The 16,203-nt window shown below is 45.5% G+C and overlaps 12 non-coding genes and 1 pseudogene across 12 annotated transcripts; all 13 read left to right on the top strand.

The window, feature by feature from the left end:
* Positions 1 to 191, top strand: LOC141159667 (U2 spliceosomal RNA). The gene has a single exon (XR_012249669.1). It is a non-coding gene; the product is annotated as a U2 spliceosomal RNA (small nuclear RNA).
* A 1,119-nt stretch (positions 192 to 1,310) lies between these two features.
* On the top strand, positions 1,311 to 1,402 carry LOC141160418 (U2 spliceosomal RNA; annotated as a pseudogene).
* Positions 1,403 to 2,199: 797 nt separating this feature from the next.
* LOC141160205 (U2 spliceosomal RNA) lies at positions 2,200 to 2,381 on the top strand. Its single transcript, XR_012250162.1, has one exon. It is a non-coding gene; the product is annotated as a U2 spliceosomal RNA (small nuclear RNA).
* Positions 2,382 to 3,501: 1,120 nt separating this feature from the next.
* On the top strand, positions 3,502 to 3,692 carry LOC141159668 (U2 spliceosomal RNA). The gene has a single exon (XR_012249670.1). It is a non-coding gene; the product is annotated as a U2 spliceosomal RNA (small nuclear RNA).
* A 1,119-nt stretch (positions 3,693 to 4,811) lies between these two features.
* LOC141158473 (U2 spliceosomal RNA) lies at positions 4,812 to 5,002 on the top strand. The gene has a single exon (XR_012248503.1). It is a non-coding gene; the product is annotated as a U2 spliceosomal RNA (small nuclear RNA).
* Positions 5,003 to 6,121: 1,119 nt separating this feature from the next.
* LOC141158474 (U2 spliceosomal RNA) lies at positions 6,122 to 6,312 on the top strand. The gene has a single exon (XR_012248504.1). It is a non-coding gene; the product is annotated as a U2 spliceosomal RNA (small nuclear RNA).
* Positions 6,313 to 7,434: 1,122 nt separating this feature from the next.
* Positions 7,435 to 7,625, top strand: LOC141158475 (U2 spliceosomal RNA). Its single transcript, XR_012248505.1, has one exon. It is a non-coding gene; the product is annotated as a U2 spliceosomal RNA (small nuclear RNA).
* A 1,120-nt stretch (positions 7,626 to 8,745) lies between these two features.
* LOC141159675 (U2 spliceosomal RNA) lies at positions 8,746 to 8,936 on the top strand. The gene has a single exon (XR_012249677.1). It is a non-coding gene; the product is annotated as a U2 spliceosomal RNA (small nuclear RNA).
* A 1,120-nt stretch (positions 8,937 to 10,056) lies between these two features.
* LOC141158476 (U2 spliceosomal RNA) lies at positions 10,057 to 10,247 on the top strand. Its single transcript, XR_012248506.1, has one exon. It is a non-coding gene; the product is annotated as a U2 spliceosomal RNA (small nuclear RNA).
* A 1,117-nt stretch (positions 10,248 to 11,364) lies between these two features.
* On the top strand, positions 11,365 to 11,555 carry LOC141158477 (U2 spliceosomal RNA). Its single transcript, XR_012248507.1, has one exon. It is a non-coding gene; the product is annotated as a U2 spliceosomal RNA (small nuclear RNA).
* Positions 11,556 to 12,676: 1,121 nt separating this feature from the next.
* LOC141158478 (U2 spliceosomal RNA) lies at positions 12,677 to 12,867 on the top strand. The gene has a single exon (XR_012248508.1). It is a non-coding gene; the product is annotated as a U2 spliceosomal RNA (small nuclear RNA).
* Positions 12,868 to 13,987: 1,120 nt separating this feature from the next.
* LOC141158479 (U2 spliceosomal RNA) lies at positions 13,988 to 14,178 on the top strand. The gene has a single exon (XR_012248509.1). It is a non-coding gene; the product is annotated as a U2 spliceosomal RNA (small nuclear RNA).
* Positions 14,179 to 15,298: 1,120 nt separating this feature from the next.
* On the top strand, positions 15,299 to 15,489 carry LOC141158480 (U2 spliceosomal RNA). Its single transcript, XR_012248510.1, has one exon. It is a non-coding gene; the product is annotated as a U2 spliceosomal RNA (small nuclear RNA).
* The last annotated feature ends 714 nt before the right edge of the window (positions 15,490 to 16,203 follow it).

The following is a 16,203-nucleotide window of genomic DNA, read 5'->3' on the forward strand; positions in this document are numbered from 1 at the left end:
ATCGCTTCTCGGCCTTTTGGCTAAGATCAAGTGTAGTATCTGTTCTTATCAGTTTAATATCTGATACGTCCCCTATCTGGGGACCATATATTAAATGGATTTTTAGAACAGGGAGATGGAAAAAGAGCTTGCTCTGTCCACTCCACGCATTGACCTGGTATCGCAGTATCTCCAGGACCGGTGCACCCCTTCTTTAATGCAGTTTCTAAAATCAGAAAGAATTGAATTCAATGCTTTTTGTTCATTTGGCTTGTTTGTCGGATTTTGGGATGGACTCTTTGGCTTTGCTTTTCTTCTCCTCATTGGATTTTTCATGTTAAAAGTTGCAGAAGCCAGATGACAAGCTCATTTTGGTTCAACTTCAGCAACTGTGCATTGCATTGCCATGTAATGTAATGCAATGCTATCTATCTAGCTCTCCCTCTATACTTCCTTTTGGATAAACAGACATATTAGGCAAGCATTTTGGAGCTTTCACCTAAATAACTACAGGTGGTGAGATAAGCTGCACAATATAATTGACCTTTCAGTATATTGTTGCACACACACCATCTATTTAGCAAATGCCCTTGTTATCAACAGCAGCCTTTTAAACTCACCTGAGCTAACAGGTATGTGAGCTGGTTACTCTGCTGCGCTTAAAATTTCTTTTTTGGTTTGCTACAATGCCTTTTCTGAAATGTTGTCTCCCTCTGCTGGAACACTGACTTCTTTCATTTAATGCCTGCAGACTATAAAAGAGAAACCAATCCAAAAAGTTTGGTTGATTAGTCTGTGGCATTCTTTTAAACTGTTGCTTATGGCGGTCTCTGTGAGCTTCTCAGTGACATTCAGCCATCCAGGTATCCCGCCTGCAGTAGACGGAATGTGGCAATGGAATGCTGGCTGCGTGTGTCATAATAGGCTCTGAGCCTTTATATACCTGCGCACAGCAGCAGCCACCTTCAGTCTGCTGCTGGACAGCCAGCAGCAACAACAGCAGCAGGAGAGGTAATTAATCAGCAACCCTCCTGCTAAGGGTAGACAGCTGCTCGTTCCACCCCCCCCCCCGCCTTAATTGGTTCTCCTCCCTTCCAACGGTGTTGAGGCGGGTGGGAACAGCCGGGGGTTGAGGGTACTGTGCTAAAAGAGGTGGAGTTATGCAGATCTAAAACGCGTGGATTGCAGCAGCAGCAAGCCGAAAAGTGCAGGCATGTGAGGGATCTAGAGGTTGACAGCATGTCTTCTTAACGGGAGTCCAGGTGGCCATCTCCACAAATGGACTTTTCAGAATCCTTGGGTGGCACCGTAGTCGGAAACCAATTCTGGTTATCGCTTCTCGGCCTTTTGGCTAAGATCAAGTGTAGTATCTTTCGAAAAGGCGGTTTTGGATGTTGGCCGCCCTAGTAGATTGATACATTATGCACACTGGGGCTTAGGCGCTTGTTAGTACGCCAGTTGGCTAATATAGTCATCTGGTGGAAAGCATGGCCCCCCAGGATCGACGCCATTGGGCCGGGGAAGATCGAAAGCCCGAAGTGTGAAGTGCCCCAGGAGTGGTGACCCTGGGGTGCCTTAACTCACTGGGATTGGGAACCCCACTTGAGTTTATGGCACATTTGCACTAGCACTTCAATATTTCTTTCTTCACACACACCCTTATTCCGGGCCTTCTGGCCTTAGGATGGGGAATTTTTCAATTCCCGGTCGAAGGTCCGGGCAGTATTATACTGTGAAACCTTCACTATTTATTTAATTTTTTTTGTCACTGTGTGTCCACTTTTACACGTGTGTCCACGTCCTTACTAGGATTTTGTCGGGATGCGGTTCCCTTACGGGTTCCTCTCTTGGCAGGTCTAGGGGGGGAGTGTGTGGCCATCAGGTTCCGCTCCCCCCTGATCCCCCCTGGCTCTCCTCTTTCGGGAGGAGAGCGTTGTTGGCTCCCCTCTTCCGGGAGGGGAGCACAGTCTTTGGCTCCCAGTGCCTTGCTCGGGTGAGAACTCGGGCAGGTATTGGGGGTAAGATTGGGTCCCCTCTGGCTCCGGCTGGAGGTGGCTATTTGTCCCTGTTCCTCGCTGTTGCCTTCTGGCTCGGAGGGACGGGGAATGGTTTGGGGGACCCTTCTCCTTTTGGAGAGGGTTTCAAGAAGATCAGCATCCTAGTGCACTTTTTTTGTGGCACTTGTCACTTTTTTAAGCGCACTCGGGTTTTGTACACGAATTCGGGCTTTCAAAAAAAAAAAAAAAAAATCTGTTCTTATCAGTTTAATATCTGATACGTCCCCTATCTGGGGACCATATATTAAATGGATTTTTAGAACAGGGAGATGGAAAAAGAGCTTGCTCTGTCCACTCCACGCATTGACCTGGTATTGCAGTATCTCCAGGACCGGTGCACCCCTTCTTTAATGCAGTTTCTAAAATCAGAAAGAATTGAATTCAATGCTTTTTGTTCATTTGGCTTGTTTGTCGGATTTTGGGATGGACTCTTTGGCTTTGCTTTTCTTCTCCTCATTGGATTTTTCATGTTAAAAGTTGCAGAAGCCAGATGACAAGCTCATTTTGGTTCAACTTCAGCAACTGTGCATTGCATTGCCATGTAATGTAATGCAATGCTATCTATCTAGCTCTCCCTCTATACTTCCTTTTGGATAAACAGACATATTAGGCAAGCATTTTGGAGCTTTCACCTAAATAACTACAGGTGGTGAGATAAGCTGCACAATATAATTGACCTTTCAGTATATTGTTGCACACACACCATCTATTTAGCAAATGCCCTTGTTATCAACAGCAGCCTTTTAAACTCACCTGAGCTAACAGGTATGTGAGCTGGTTACTCTGCTGCGCTTAAAATTTCTTTTTTGGTTTGCTACAATGCCTTTTCTGAAACGTTGTCTCCCTCTGCTGGAACACTGACTTCTTTCATTTAATGCCTGCAGACTATAAAAGAGAAACCAACCCAAAAAGTTTGGTTGATTAGTCTGTGGCATTCTTTTAAACTGTTGCTTATGGCGGTCTCTGTGAGCTTCTCAGTGACATTCAGCCATCCAGGTATCCCGCCTGCAGTAGACGGAATGTGGCAATGGAACGCTGGCTGCGCGTGTCATAATAGGCTCTGAGCCTTTATATACCTGCGCACAGCAGCAGCCACCTTCAGTCTGCTGCTGGACAGCCAGCAGCAGCAGCAGCAGCAGCAGGAGAGGTAATTAATCAGCAACCCTCCTGCTAAGGGTAGACAGCTGCTCGTTCCACCCCCCCCCGCCTTAATTGGTTCTCCTCCCTTCCAACGGTGTTGAGGCGGGTGGGAACAGCCGGGGGTTGAGGGTACTGTGCTAAAAGAGGTGGAGTTATGCAGATCTAAAACGCGTGGATTGCAGCAGCAGAAAGCCGAAAAGTGCAGGCATGTGAGGGATCTAGAGGTTGACAGCATGTCTTCTTAACGGGAGTCCAGGTGGCCATCTCCACAAATGGACTTTTCAGAATCCTTGGGTGGCACCGTAGTCGGAAACCAATTCTGGTTATCGCTTCTCGGCCTTTTGGCTAAGATCAAGTGTAGTATCTGTTCTTATCAGTTTAATATCTGATACGTCCCCTATCTGGGGACCATATATTAAATGGATTTTTAGAACAGGGAGATGGAAAAAGAGCTTGCTCTGTCCACTCCACGCATTGACCTGGTATCGCAGTATCTCCAGGACCGGTGCACCCCTTCTTTAATGCAGTTTCTAAAATCAGAAAGAATTGAATTCAATGCTTTTTGTTCATTTGGCTTGTTTGTCGGATTTTGGGATGGACTCTTTGGCTTTGCTTTTCTTCTCCTCATTGGATTTTTCATGTTAAAAGTTGCAGAAGCCAGATGACAAGCTCATTTTGGTTCAACTTCAGCAACTGTGCATTGCATTGCCATGTAATGTAATGCAATGCTATCTATCTAGCTCTCCCTCTATACTTCCTTTTGGATAAACAGACATATTAGGCAAGCATTTTGGAGCTTTCACCTAAATAACTACAGGTGGTGAGATAAGCTGCACAATATAATTGACCTTTCAGTATATTGTTGCACACACACCATCTATTTAGCAAATGCCCTTGTTATCAACAGCAGCCTTTTAAACTCACCTGAGCTAACAGGTATGTGAGCTGGTTACTCTGCTGCGCTTAAAATTTCTTTTTTGGTTTGCTACAATGCCTTTTCTGAAACGTTGTCTCCCTCTGCTGGAACACTGACTTCTTTCATTTAATGCCTGCAGACTATAAAAGAGAAACCAACCCAAAAAGTTTGGTTGATTAGTCTGTGGCATTCTTTTAAACTGTTGCTTATGGCGGTCTCTGTGAGCTTCTCAGTGACATTCAGCCATCCAGGTATCCCGCCTGCAGTAGACGGAATGTGGCAATGGAACGCTGGCTGCGCGTGTCATAATAGGCTCTGAGCCTTTATATACCTGCGCACAGCAGCAGCCACCTTCAGTCTGCTGCTGGACAGCCAGCAGCAGCAGCAGCAGCAGGAGAGGTAATTAATCAGCAACCCTCCTGCTAAGGGTAGACAGCTGCTCGTTCCACCCCCCCCCCCGCCTTAATTGGTTCTCCTCCCTTCCAACGGTGTTGAGGCGGGTGGGAACAGCCGGGGGTTGAGGGTACTGTGCTAAAAGAGGTGGAGTTATGCAGATCTAAAACGCGTGGATTGCAGCAGCAGCAAGCCGAAAAGTGCAGGCATGTGAGGGATCTAGAGGTTGACAGCATGTCTTCTTAACGGGAGTCCAGGTGGCCATCTCCACAAATGGACTTTTCAGAATCCTTGGGTGGCACCGTAGTCGGAAACCAATTCTGGTTATCGCTTCTCGGCCTTTTGGCTAAGATCAAGTGTAGTATCTGTTCTTATCAGTTTAATATCTGATACGTCCCCTATCTGGGGACCATATATTAAATGGATTTTTAGAACAGGGAGATGGAAAAAGAGCTTGCTCTGTCCACTCCACGCATTGACCTGGTATTGCAGTATCTCCAGGACCGGTGCACCCCTTCTTTAATGCAGTTTCTAAAATCAGAAAGAATTGAATTCAATGCTTTTTGTTCATTTGGCTTGTTTGTCGGATTTTGGGATGGACTCTTTGGCTTTGCTTTTCTTCTCCTCATTGGATTTTTCATGTTAAAAGTTGCAGAAGCCAGATGACAAGCTCATTTTGGTTCAACTTCAGCAACTGTGCATTGCATTGCCATGTAATGTAATGCAATGCTATCTATCTAGCTCTCCCTCTATACTTCCTTTTGGATAAACAGACATATTAGGCAAGCATTTTGGAGCTTTCACCTAAATAACTACAGGTGGTGAGATAAGCTGCACAATATAATTGACCTTTCAGTATATTGTTGCACACACACCATCTATTTAGCAAATGCCCTTGTTATCAACAGCAGCCTTTTAAACTCACCTGAGCTAACAGGTATGTGAGCTGGTTACTCTGCTGCGCTTAAAATTTCTTTTTTGGTTTGCTACAATGCCTTTTCTGAAACGTTGTCTCCCTCTGCTGGAACACTGACTTCTTTCATTTAATGCCTGCAGACTATAAAAGAGAAACCAACCCAAAAAGTTTGGTTGATTAGTCTGTGGCATTCTTTTAAACTGTTGCTTATGGCGGTCTCTGTGAGCTTCTCAGTGACATTCAGCCATCCAGGTATCCCGCCTGCAGTAGACGGAATGTGGCAATGGAACGCTGGCTGCGCGTGTCATAATAGGCTCTGAGCCTTTATATACCTGCGCACAGCAGCAGCCACCTTCAGTCTGCTGCTGGACAGCCAGCAGCAGCAGCAGCAGCAGGAGAGGTAATTAATCAGCAACCCTCCTGCTAAGGGTAGACAGCTGCTCGTTCCACCCCCCCCCCCGCCTTAATTGGTTCTCCTCCCTTCCAACGGTGTTGAGGCGGGTGGGAACAGCCGGGGGTTGAGGGTACTGTGCTAAAAGAGGTGGAGTTATGCAGATCTAAAACGCGTGGATTGCAGCAGCAGCAAGCCGAAAAGTGCAGGCATGTGAGGGATCTAGAGGTTGACAGCATGTCTTCTTAACGGGAGTCCAGGTGGCCATCTCCACAAATGGACTTTTCAGAATCCTTGGGTGGCACCGTAGTCGGAAACCAATTCTGGTTATCGCTTCTCGGCCTTTTGGCTAAGATCAAGTGTAGTATCTGTTCTTATCAGTTTAATATCTGATACGTCCCCTATCTGGGGACCATATATTAAATGGATTTTTAGAACAGGGAGATGGAAAAAGAGCTTGCTCTGTCCACTCCACGCATTGACCTGGTATTGCAGTATCTCCAGGACCGGTGCACCCCTTCTTTAATGCAGTTTCTAAAATCAGAAAGAATTGAATTCAATGCTTTTTGTTCATTTGGCTTGTTTGTCGGATTTTGGGATGGACTCTTTGGCTTTGCTTTTCTTCTCCTCATTGGATTTTTCATGTTAAAAGTTGCAGAAGCCAGATGACAAGCTCATTTTGGTTCAACTTCAGCAACTGTGCATTGCATTGCCATGTAATGTAATGCAATGCTATCTATCTAGCTCTCCCTCTATACTTCCTTTTGGATAAACAGACATATTAGGCAAGCATTTTGGAGCTTTCACCTAAATAACTACAGGTGGTGAGATAAGCTGCACAATATAATTGACCTTTCAGTATATTGTTGCACACACACCATCTATTTAGCAAATGCCCTTGTTATCAACAGCAGCCTTTTAAACTCACCTGAGCTAACAGGTATGTGAGCTGGTTACTCTGCTGCGCTTAAAATTTCTTTTTTGGTTTGCTACAATGCCTTTTCTGAAACGTTGTCTCCCTCTGCTGGAACACTGACTTCTTTCATTTAATGCCTGCAGACTATAAAAGAGAAACCAACCCAAAAAGTTTGGTTGATTAGTCTGTGGCATTCTTTTAAACTGTTGCTTATGGCGGTCTCTGTGAGCTTCTCAGTGACATTCAGCCATCCAGGTATCCCGCCTGCAGTAGACGGAATGTGGCAATGGAACGCTGGCTGCGCGTGTCATAATAGGCTCTGAGCCTTTATATACCTGCGCACAGCAGCAGACACCTTCAGTCTGCTGCTGGACAGCCAGCAGCAGCAGCAGCAGCAGGAGAGGTAATTAATCAGCAACCCTCCTGCTAAGGGTAGACAGCTGCTCGTTCCACCCCCTCCCCCCCCGCCTTAATTGGTTCTCCTCCCTTCCAACGGTGTTGAGGCGGGTGGGAACAGCCGGGGGTTGAGGGTACTGTGCTAAAAGAGGTGGAGTTATGCAGATCTAAAACGCGTGGATTGCAGCAGCAGCAAGCCGAAAAGTGCAGGCATGTGAGGGATCTAGAGGTTGACAGCATGTCTTCTTAACGGGAGTCCAGGTGGCCATCTCCACAAATGGACTTTTCAGAATCCTTGGGTGGCACCGTAGTCGGAAACCAATTCTGGTTATCGCTTCTCGGCCTTTTGGCTAAGATCAAGTGTAGTATCTGTTCTTATCAGTTTAATATCTGATACGTCCCCTATCTGGGGACCATATATTAAATGGATTTTTAGAACAGGGAGATGGAAAAAGAGCTTGCTCTGTCCACTCCACGCATTGACCTGGTATTGCAGTATCTCCAGGACCGGTGCACCCCTTCTTTAATGCAGTTTCTAAAATCAGAAAGAATTGAATTCAATGCTTTTTGTTCATTTGGCTTGTTTGTCGGATTTTGGGATGGACTCTTTGGCTTTGCTTTTCTTCTCCTCATTGGATTTTTCATGTTAAAAGTTGCAGAAGCCAGATGACAAGCTCATTTTGGTTCAACTTCAGCAACTGTGCATTGCATTGCCATGTAATGTAATGCAATGCTATCTATCTAGCTCTCCCTCTATACTTCCTTTTGGATAAACAGACATATTAGGCAAGCATTTTGGAGCTTTCACCTAAATAACTACAGGTGGTGAGATAAGCTGCACAATATAATTGACCTTTCAGTATATTGTTGCACACACACCATCTATTTAGCAAATGCCCTTGTTATCAACAGCAGCCTTTTAAACTCACCTGAGCTAACAGGTATGTGAGCTGGTTACTCTGCTGCGCTTAAAATTTCTTTTTTGGTTTGCTACAATGCCTTTTCTGAAACGTTGTCTCCCTCTGCTGGAACACTGACTTCTTTCATTTAATGCCTGCAGACTATAAAAGAGAAACCAACCCAAAAAGTTTGGTTGATTAGTCTGTGGCATTCTTTTAAACTGTTGCTTATGGCGGTCTCTGTGAGCTTCTCAGTGACATTCAGCCATCCAGGTATCCCGCCTGCAGTAGACGGAATGTGGCAATGGAACGCTGGCTGCGCGTGTCATAATAGGCTCTGAGCCTTTATATACCTGCGCACAGCAGCAGCCACCTTCAGTCTGCTGCTGGACAGCCAGCAGCAGCAGCAGCAGCAGGAGAGGTAATTAATCAGCAACCCTCCTGCTAAGGGTAGACAGCTGCTCGTTCCACCCCCCCCCCCCGCCTTAATTGGTTCTCCTCCCTTCCAACGGTGTTGAGGCGGGTGGGAACAGCCGGGGGTTGAGGGTACTGTGCTAAAAGAGGTGGAGTTATGCAGATCTAAAACGCGTGGATTGCAGCAGCAGCAAGCCGAAAAGTGCAGGCATGTGAGGGATCTAGAGGTTGACAGCATGTCTTCTTAACGGGAGTCCAGGTGGCCATCTCCACAAATGGACTTTTCAGAATCCTTGGGTGGCACCGTAGTCGGAAACCAATTCTGGTTATCGCTTCTCGGCCTTTTGGCTAAGATCAAGTGTAGTATCTGTTCTTATCAGTTTAATATCTGATACGTCCCCTATCTGGGGACCATATATTAAATGGATTTTTAGAACAGGGAGATGGAAAAAGAGCTTGCTCTGTCCACTCCACGCATTGACCTGGTATAGCAGTATCTCCAGGACCGGTGCACCCCTTCTTTAATGCAGTTTCTAAAATCAGAAAGAATTGAATTCAATGCTTTTTGTTCATTTGGCTTGTTTGTCGGATTTTGGGATGGACTCTTTGGCTTTGCTTTTCTTCTCCTCATTGGATTTTTCATGTTAAAAGTTGCAGAAGCCAGATGACAAGCTCATTTTGGTTCAACTTCAGCAACTGTGCATTGCATTGCCATGTAATGTAATGCAATGCTATCTATCTAGCTCTCCCTCTATACTTCCTTTTGGATAAACAGACATATTAGGCAAGCATTTTGGAGCTTTCACCTAAATAACTACAGGTGGTGAGATAAGCTGCACAATATAATTGACCTTTCAGTATATTGTTGCACACACACCATCTATTTAGCAAATGCCCTTGTTATCAACAGCAGCCTTTTAAACTCACCTGAGCTAACAGGTATGTGAGCTGGTTACTCTGCTGCGCTTAAAATTTCTTTTTTGGTTTGCTACAATGCCTTTTCTGAAACGTTGTCTCCCTCTGCTGGAACACTGACTTCTTTCATTTAATGCCTGCAGACTATAAAAGAGAAACCAACCCAAAAAGTTTGGTTGATTAGTCTGTGGCATTCTTTTAAACTGTTGCTTATGGCGGTCTCTGTGAGCTTCTCAGTGACATTCAGCCATCCAGGTATCCCGCCTGCAGTAGACGGAATGTGGCAATGGAACGCTGGCTGCGCGTGTCATAATAGGCTCTGAGCCTTTATATACCTGCGCACAGCAGCAGCCACCTTCAGTCTGCTGCTGGACAGCCAGCAGCAGCAGCAGCAGCAGGAGAGGTAATTAATCAGCAACCCTCCTGCTAAGGGTAGACAGCTGCTCGTTCCACCCCCCCCCCCCGCCTTAATTGGTTCTCCTCCCTTCCAACGGTGTTGAGGCGGGTGGGAACAGCCGGGGGTTGAGGGTACTGTGCTAAAAGAGGTGGAGTTATGCAGATCTAAAACGCGTGGATTGCAGCAGCAGCAAGCCGAAAAGTGCAGGCATGTGAGGGATCTAGAGGTTGACAGCATGTCTTCTTAACGGGAGTCCAGGTGGCCATCTCCACAAATGGACTTTTCAGAATCCTTGGGTGGCACCGTAGTCGGAAACCAATTCTGGTTATCGCTTCTCGGCCTTTTGGCTAAGATCAAGTGTAGTATCTGTTCTTATCAGTTTAATATCTGATACGTCCCCTATCTGGGGACCATATATTAAATGGATTTTTAGAACAGGGAGATGGAAAAAGAGCTTGCTCTGTCCACTCCACGCATTGACCTGGTATTGCAGTATCTCCAGGACCGGTGCACCCCTTCTTTAATGCAGTTTCTAAAATCAGAAAGAATTGAATTCAATGCTTTTTGTTCATTTGGCTTGTTTGTCGGATTTTGGGATGGACTCTTTGGCTTTGCTTTTCTTCTCCTCATTGGATTTTTCATGTTAAAAGTTGCAGAAGTCAGATGACAAGCTCATTTTGGTTCAACTTCAGCAACTGTGCATTGCATTGCCATGTAATGTAACGCAATGCTATCTATCTAGCTCTCCCTCTATACTTCCTTTTGGATAAACAGACATATTAGGCAAGCATTTTGGAGCTTTCACCTAAATAACTACAGGTGGTGAGATAAGCTGCACAATATAATTGACCTTTCAGTATATTGTTGCACACACACCATCTATTTAGCAAATGCCCTTGTTATCAACAGCAGCCTTTTAAACTCACCTGAGCTAACAGGTATGTGAGCTGGTTACTCTGCTGCGCTTAAAATTTCTTTTTTGGTTTGCTACAATGCCTTTTCTGAAACGTTGTCTCCCTCTGCTGGAACACTGACTTCTTTCATTTAATGCCTGCAGACTATAAAAGAGAAACCAACCCAAAAAGTTTGGTTGATTAGTCTGTGGCATTCTTTTAAACTGTTGCTTATGGCGGTCTCTGTGAGCTTCTCAGTGACATTCAGCCATCCAGGTATCCCGCCTGCAGTAGACGGAATGTGGCAATGGAACGCTGGCTGCGCGTGTCATAATAGGCTCTGAGCCTTTATATACCTGCGCACAGCAGCAGCCACCTTCAGTCTGCTGCTGGACAGCCAGCAGCAGCAGCAGCAGGAGAGGTAATTAATCAGCAACCCTCCTGCTAAGGGTAGACAGCTGCTCGTTCCACCCCCCCCCCCCGCTTTAATTGGTTCTCCTCCCTTCCAACGGTGTTGAGGCGGGTGGGAACAGCCGGGGGTTGAGGGTACTGTGCTAAAAGAGGTGGAGTTATGCAGATCTAAAACGCGTGGATTGCAGCAGCAGCAAGCCGAAAAGTGCAGGCATGTGAGGGATCTAGAGGTTGACAGCATGTCTTCTTAACGGGAGTCCAGGTGGCCATCTCCACAAATGGACTTTTCAGAATCCTTGGGTGGCACCGTAGTCGGAAACCAATTCTGGTTATCGCTTCTCGGCCTTTTGGCTAAGATCAAGTGTAGTATCTGTTCTTATCAGTTTAATATCTGATACGTCCCCTATCTGGGGACCATATATTAAATGGATTTTTAGAACAGGGAGATGGAAAAAGAGCTTGCTCTGTCCACTCCACGCATTGACCTGGTATTGCAGTATCTCCAGGACCGGTGCACCCCTTCTTTAATGCAGTTTCTAAAATCAGAAAGAATTGAATTCAATGCTTTTTGTTCATTTGGCTTGTTTGTCGGATTTTGGGATGGACTCTTTGGCTTTGCTTTTCTTCTCCTCATTGGATTTTTCATGTTAAAAGTTGCAGAAGTCAGATGACAAGCTCATTTTGGTTCAACTTCAGCAACTGTGCATTGCATTGCCATGTAATGTAACGCAATGCTATCTATCTAGCTCTCCCTCTATACTTCCTTTTGGATAAACAGACATATTAGGCAAGCATTTTGGAGCTTTCACCTAAATAACTACAGGTGGTGAGATAAGCTGCACAATATAATTGACCTTTCAGTATATTGTTGCACACACACCATCTATTTAGCAAATGCCCTTGTTATCAACAGCAGCCTTTTAAACTCACCTGAGCTAACAGGTATGTGAGCTGGTTACTCTGCTGCGCTTAAAATTTCTTTTTTGGTTTGCTACAATGCCTTTTCTGAAACGTTGTCTCCCTCTGCTGGAACACTGACTTCTTTCATTTAATGCCTGCAGACTATAAAAGAGAAACCAACCCAAAAAGTTTGGTTGATTAGTCTGTGGCATTCTTTTAAACTGTTGCTTATGGCGGTCTCTGTGAGCTTCTCAGTGACATTCAGCCATCCAGGTATCCCGCCTGCAGTAGACGGAATGTGGCAATGGAACGCTGGCTGCGCGTGTCATAATAGGCTCTGAGCCTTTATATACCTGCGCACAGCAGCAGCCACCTTCAGTCTGCTGCTGGACAGCCAGCAGCAGCAGCAGCAGCAGGAGAGGTAATTAATCAGCAACCCTCCTGCTAAGGGTAGACAGCTGCTCGTTCCACCACCCCCCCCCCGCCTTAATTTCTTCTCCTCCCTTCCAAAGGTGTTGAGGCGGGTGGGAACAGCCGGGGGTTGAGGGTACTGTGCTAAAAGAGGTGGAGTTATGCAGATCTAAAACGCGTGGATTGCAGCAGCAGCAAGCCGAAAAGTGCAGGCATGTGAGGGATCTAGAGGTTGACAGCATGTCTTCTTAACGGGAGTCCAGGTGGCCATCTCCACAAATGGACTTTTCAGAATCCTTGGGTGGCACCGTAGTCGGAAACCAATTCTGGTTATCGCTTCTCGGCCTTTTGGCTAAGATCAAGTGTAGTATCTGTTCTTATCAGTTTAATATCTGATACGTCCCCTATCTGGGGACCATATATTAAATGGATTTTTAGAACAGGGAGATGGAAAAAGAGCTTGCTCTGTCCACTCCACGCATTGACCTGGTATTGCAGTATCTCCAGGACCGGTGCACCCCTTCTTTAATGCAGTTTCTAAAATCAGAAAGAATTGAATTCAATGCTTTTTGTTCATTTGGCTTGTTTGTCGGATTTTGGGATGGACTCTTTGGCTTTGCTTTTCTTCTCCTCATTGGATTTTTCATGTTAAAAGTTGCAGAAGCCAGATGACAAGCTCATTTTGGTTCAACTTCAGCAACTGTGCATTGCATTGCCATGTAATGTAATGCAATGCTATCTATCTAGCTCTCCCTCTATACTTCCTTTTGGATAAACAGACATATTAGGCAAGCATTTTGGAGCTTTCACCTAAATAACTACAGGTGGTGAGATAAGCTGCACAATATAATTGACCTTTCAGTATATTGTTGCACACACACCATCTATTTAGCAAATGCCCTTGTTATCAACAGCAGCCTTTTAAACTCACCTGAGCTAACAGGTATGTGAGCTGGTTACTCTGCTGCGCTTAAAATTTCTTTTTTGGTTTGCTACAATGCCTTTTCTGAAACGTTGTCTCCCTCTGCTGGAACACTGACTTCTTTCATTTAATGCCTGCAGACTATAAAAGAGAAACCAACCCAAAAAGTTTGGTTGATTAGTCTGTGGCATTCTTTTAAACTGTTGCTTATGGCGGTCTCTGTGAGCTTCTCAGTGACATTCAGCCATCCAGGTATCCCGCCTGCAGTAGACGGAATGTGGCAATGGAACGCTGGCTGCGCGTGTCATAATAGGCTCTGAGCCTTTATATACCTGCGCACAGCAGCAGCCACCTTCAGTCTGCTGCTGGACAGCCAGCAGCAGCAGCAGCAGCAGGAGAGGTAATTAATCAGCAACCCTCCTGCTAAGGGTAGACAGCTGCTCGTTCCACCCCCCCCCCCCGCCTTAATTGGTTCTCCTCAATTCCAACGGTGTTGAGGCGGGTGGGAACAGCCGGGGGTTGAGGGTACTGTGCTAAAAGAGGTGGAGTTATGCAGATCTAAAACGCGTGGATTGCAGCAGCAGCAAGCCGAAAAGTGCAGGCATGTGAGGGATCTAGAGGTTGACAGCATGTCTTCTTAACGGGAGTCCAGGTGGCCATCTCCACAAATGGACTTTTCAGAATCCTTGGGTGGCATCGTAGTCGGAAACCAATTCTGGTTATCGCTTCTCGGCCTTTTGGCTAAGATCAAGTGTAGTATCTGTTCTTATCAGTTTAATATCTGATACGTCCCCTATCTGGGGACCATATATTAAATGGATTTTTAGAACAGGGAGATGGAAAAAGAGCTTGCTCTGTCCACTCCACGCATTGACCTGGTATTGCAGTATCTCCAGGACCGGTGCACCCCTTCTTTAATGCAGTTTCTAAAATCAGAAAGAATTGAATTCAATGCTTTTTGTTCATTTGGCTTGTTTGTCGGATTTTGGGATGGACTCTTTGGCTTTGCTTTTCTTCTCCTCATTGGATTTTTCATGTTAAAAGTTGCAGAAGTCAGATGACAAGCTCATTTTGGTTCAACTTCAGCAACTGTGCATTGCATTGCCATGTAATGTAACGCAATGCTATCTATCTAGCTCTCCCTCTATACTTCCCTTTGGATAAACAGACATATTAGGCAAGCATTTTGGAGCTTTCACCTAAATAACTACAGGTGGTGAGATAAGCTGCACAATATAATTGACCTTTCAGTATATTGTTGCACACACACCATCTATTTAGCAAATGCCCTTGTTATCAACAGCAGCCTTTTAAACTCACCTGAGCTAACAGGTATGTGAGCTGGTTACTCTGCTGCGCTTAAAATTTCTTTTTTGGTTTGCTACAATGCCTTTTCTGAAACGTTGTCTCCCTCTGCTGGAACACTGACTTCTTTCATTTAATGCCTGCAGACTATAAAAGAGAAACCAACCCAAAAAGTTTGGTTGATTAGTCTGTGGCATTCTTTTAAACTGTTGCTTATGGCGGTCTCTGTGAGCCTCTCAGTGACATTCAGCCATCCAGGTATCCCGCCTGCAGTAGACGGAATGTGGCAATGGAACGCTGGCTGCGCGTGTCATAATAGGCTCTGAGCCTTTATATACCTGCGCACAGCAGCAGCCACCTTCAGTCTGCTGCTGGACAGCCAGCAGCAGCAGCAGCAGCAGGAGAGGTAATTAATCAGCAACCCTCCTGCTAAGGGTAGACAGCTGCTCGTTCCACCACCCCCCCCCGCCTTAATTTCTTCTCCTCCCTTCCAAAGGTGTTGAGGCGGGTGGGAACAGCCGGGGGTTGAGGGTACTGTGCTAAAAGAGGTGGAGTTATGCAGATCTAAAACGCGTGGATTGCAGCAGCAGCAAGCCGAAAAGTGCAGGCATGTGAGGGATCTAGAGGTTGACAGCATGTCTTCTTAACGGGAGTCCAGGTGGCCATCTCCACAAATGGACTTTTCAGAATCCTTGGGTGGCACCGTAGTCGGAAACCAATTCTGGTTATCGCTTCTCGGCCTTTTGGCTAAGATCAAGTGTAGTATCTGTTCTTATCAGTTTAATATCTGATACGTCCCCTATCTGGGGACCATATATTAAATGGATTTTTAGAACAGGGAGATGGAAAAAGAGCTTGCTCTGTCCACTCCACGCATTGACCTGGTATTGCAGTATCTCCAGGACCGGTGCACCCCTTCTTTAATGCAGTTTCTAAAATCAGAAAGAATTGAATTCAATGCTTTTTGTTCATTTGGCTTGTTTGTCGGATTTTGGGATGGACTCTTTGGCTTTGCTTTTCTTCTCCTCATTGGATTTTTCATGTTAAAAGTTGCAGAAGTCAGATGACAAGCTCATTTTGGTTCAACTTCAGCAACTGTGCATTGCATTGCCATGTAATGTAACGCAATGCTATCTATCTAGCTCTCCCTCTATACTTCCTTTTGGATAAACAGACATATTAGGCAAGCATTTTGGAGCTTTCACCTAAATAACTACAGGTGGTGAGATAAGCTGCACAATATAATTGACCTTTCAGTATATTGTTGCACACACACCATCTATTTAGCAAATGCCCTTGTTATCAACAGCAGCGTTTTAAACTCACCTGAGCTAACAGGTATGTGAGCTGGTTACTCTGCTGCGCTTAAAATTTCTTTTTTGGTTTGCTACAATGCCTTTTCTGAAACGTTGTCTCCCTCTGCTGGAACACTGACTTCTTTCATTTAATGCCTGCAGACTATAAAAGAGAAACCAACCCAAAAAGTTTGGTTGATTAGTCTGTGGCATTCTTTTAAACTGTTGCTTATGGCGGTCTCTGTGAGCTTCTCAGTGACATTCAGCCATCCAGGTATCCCGCCTGCAGTAGACGGAATGTGGCAATGGAACGCTGGCTGCGCGTGTCATAATAGGC

Source organism: Phyllobates terribilis, unplaced genomic scaffold (assembly GCF_046119375.1).
Source record: "Phyllobates terribilis strain yellow unplaced genomic scaffold, ASM4611937v1 Scaffold_8__6_contigs__length_399053987, whole genome shotgun sequence".
NCBI classification, from domain to species: domain Eukaryota; kingdom Metazoa; phylum Chordata; class Amphibia; order Anura; family Dendrobatidae; genus Phyllobates; species Phyllobates terribilis.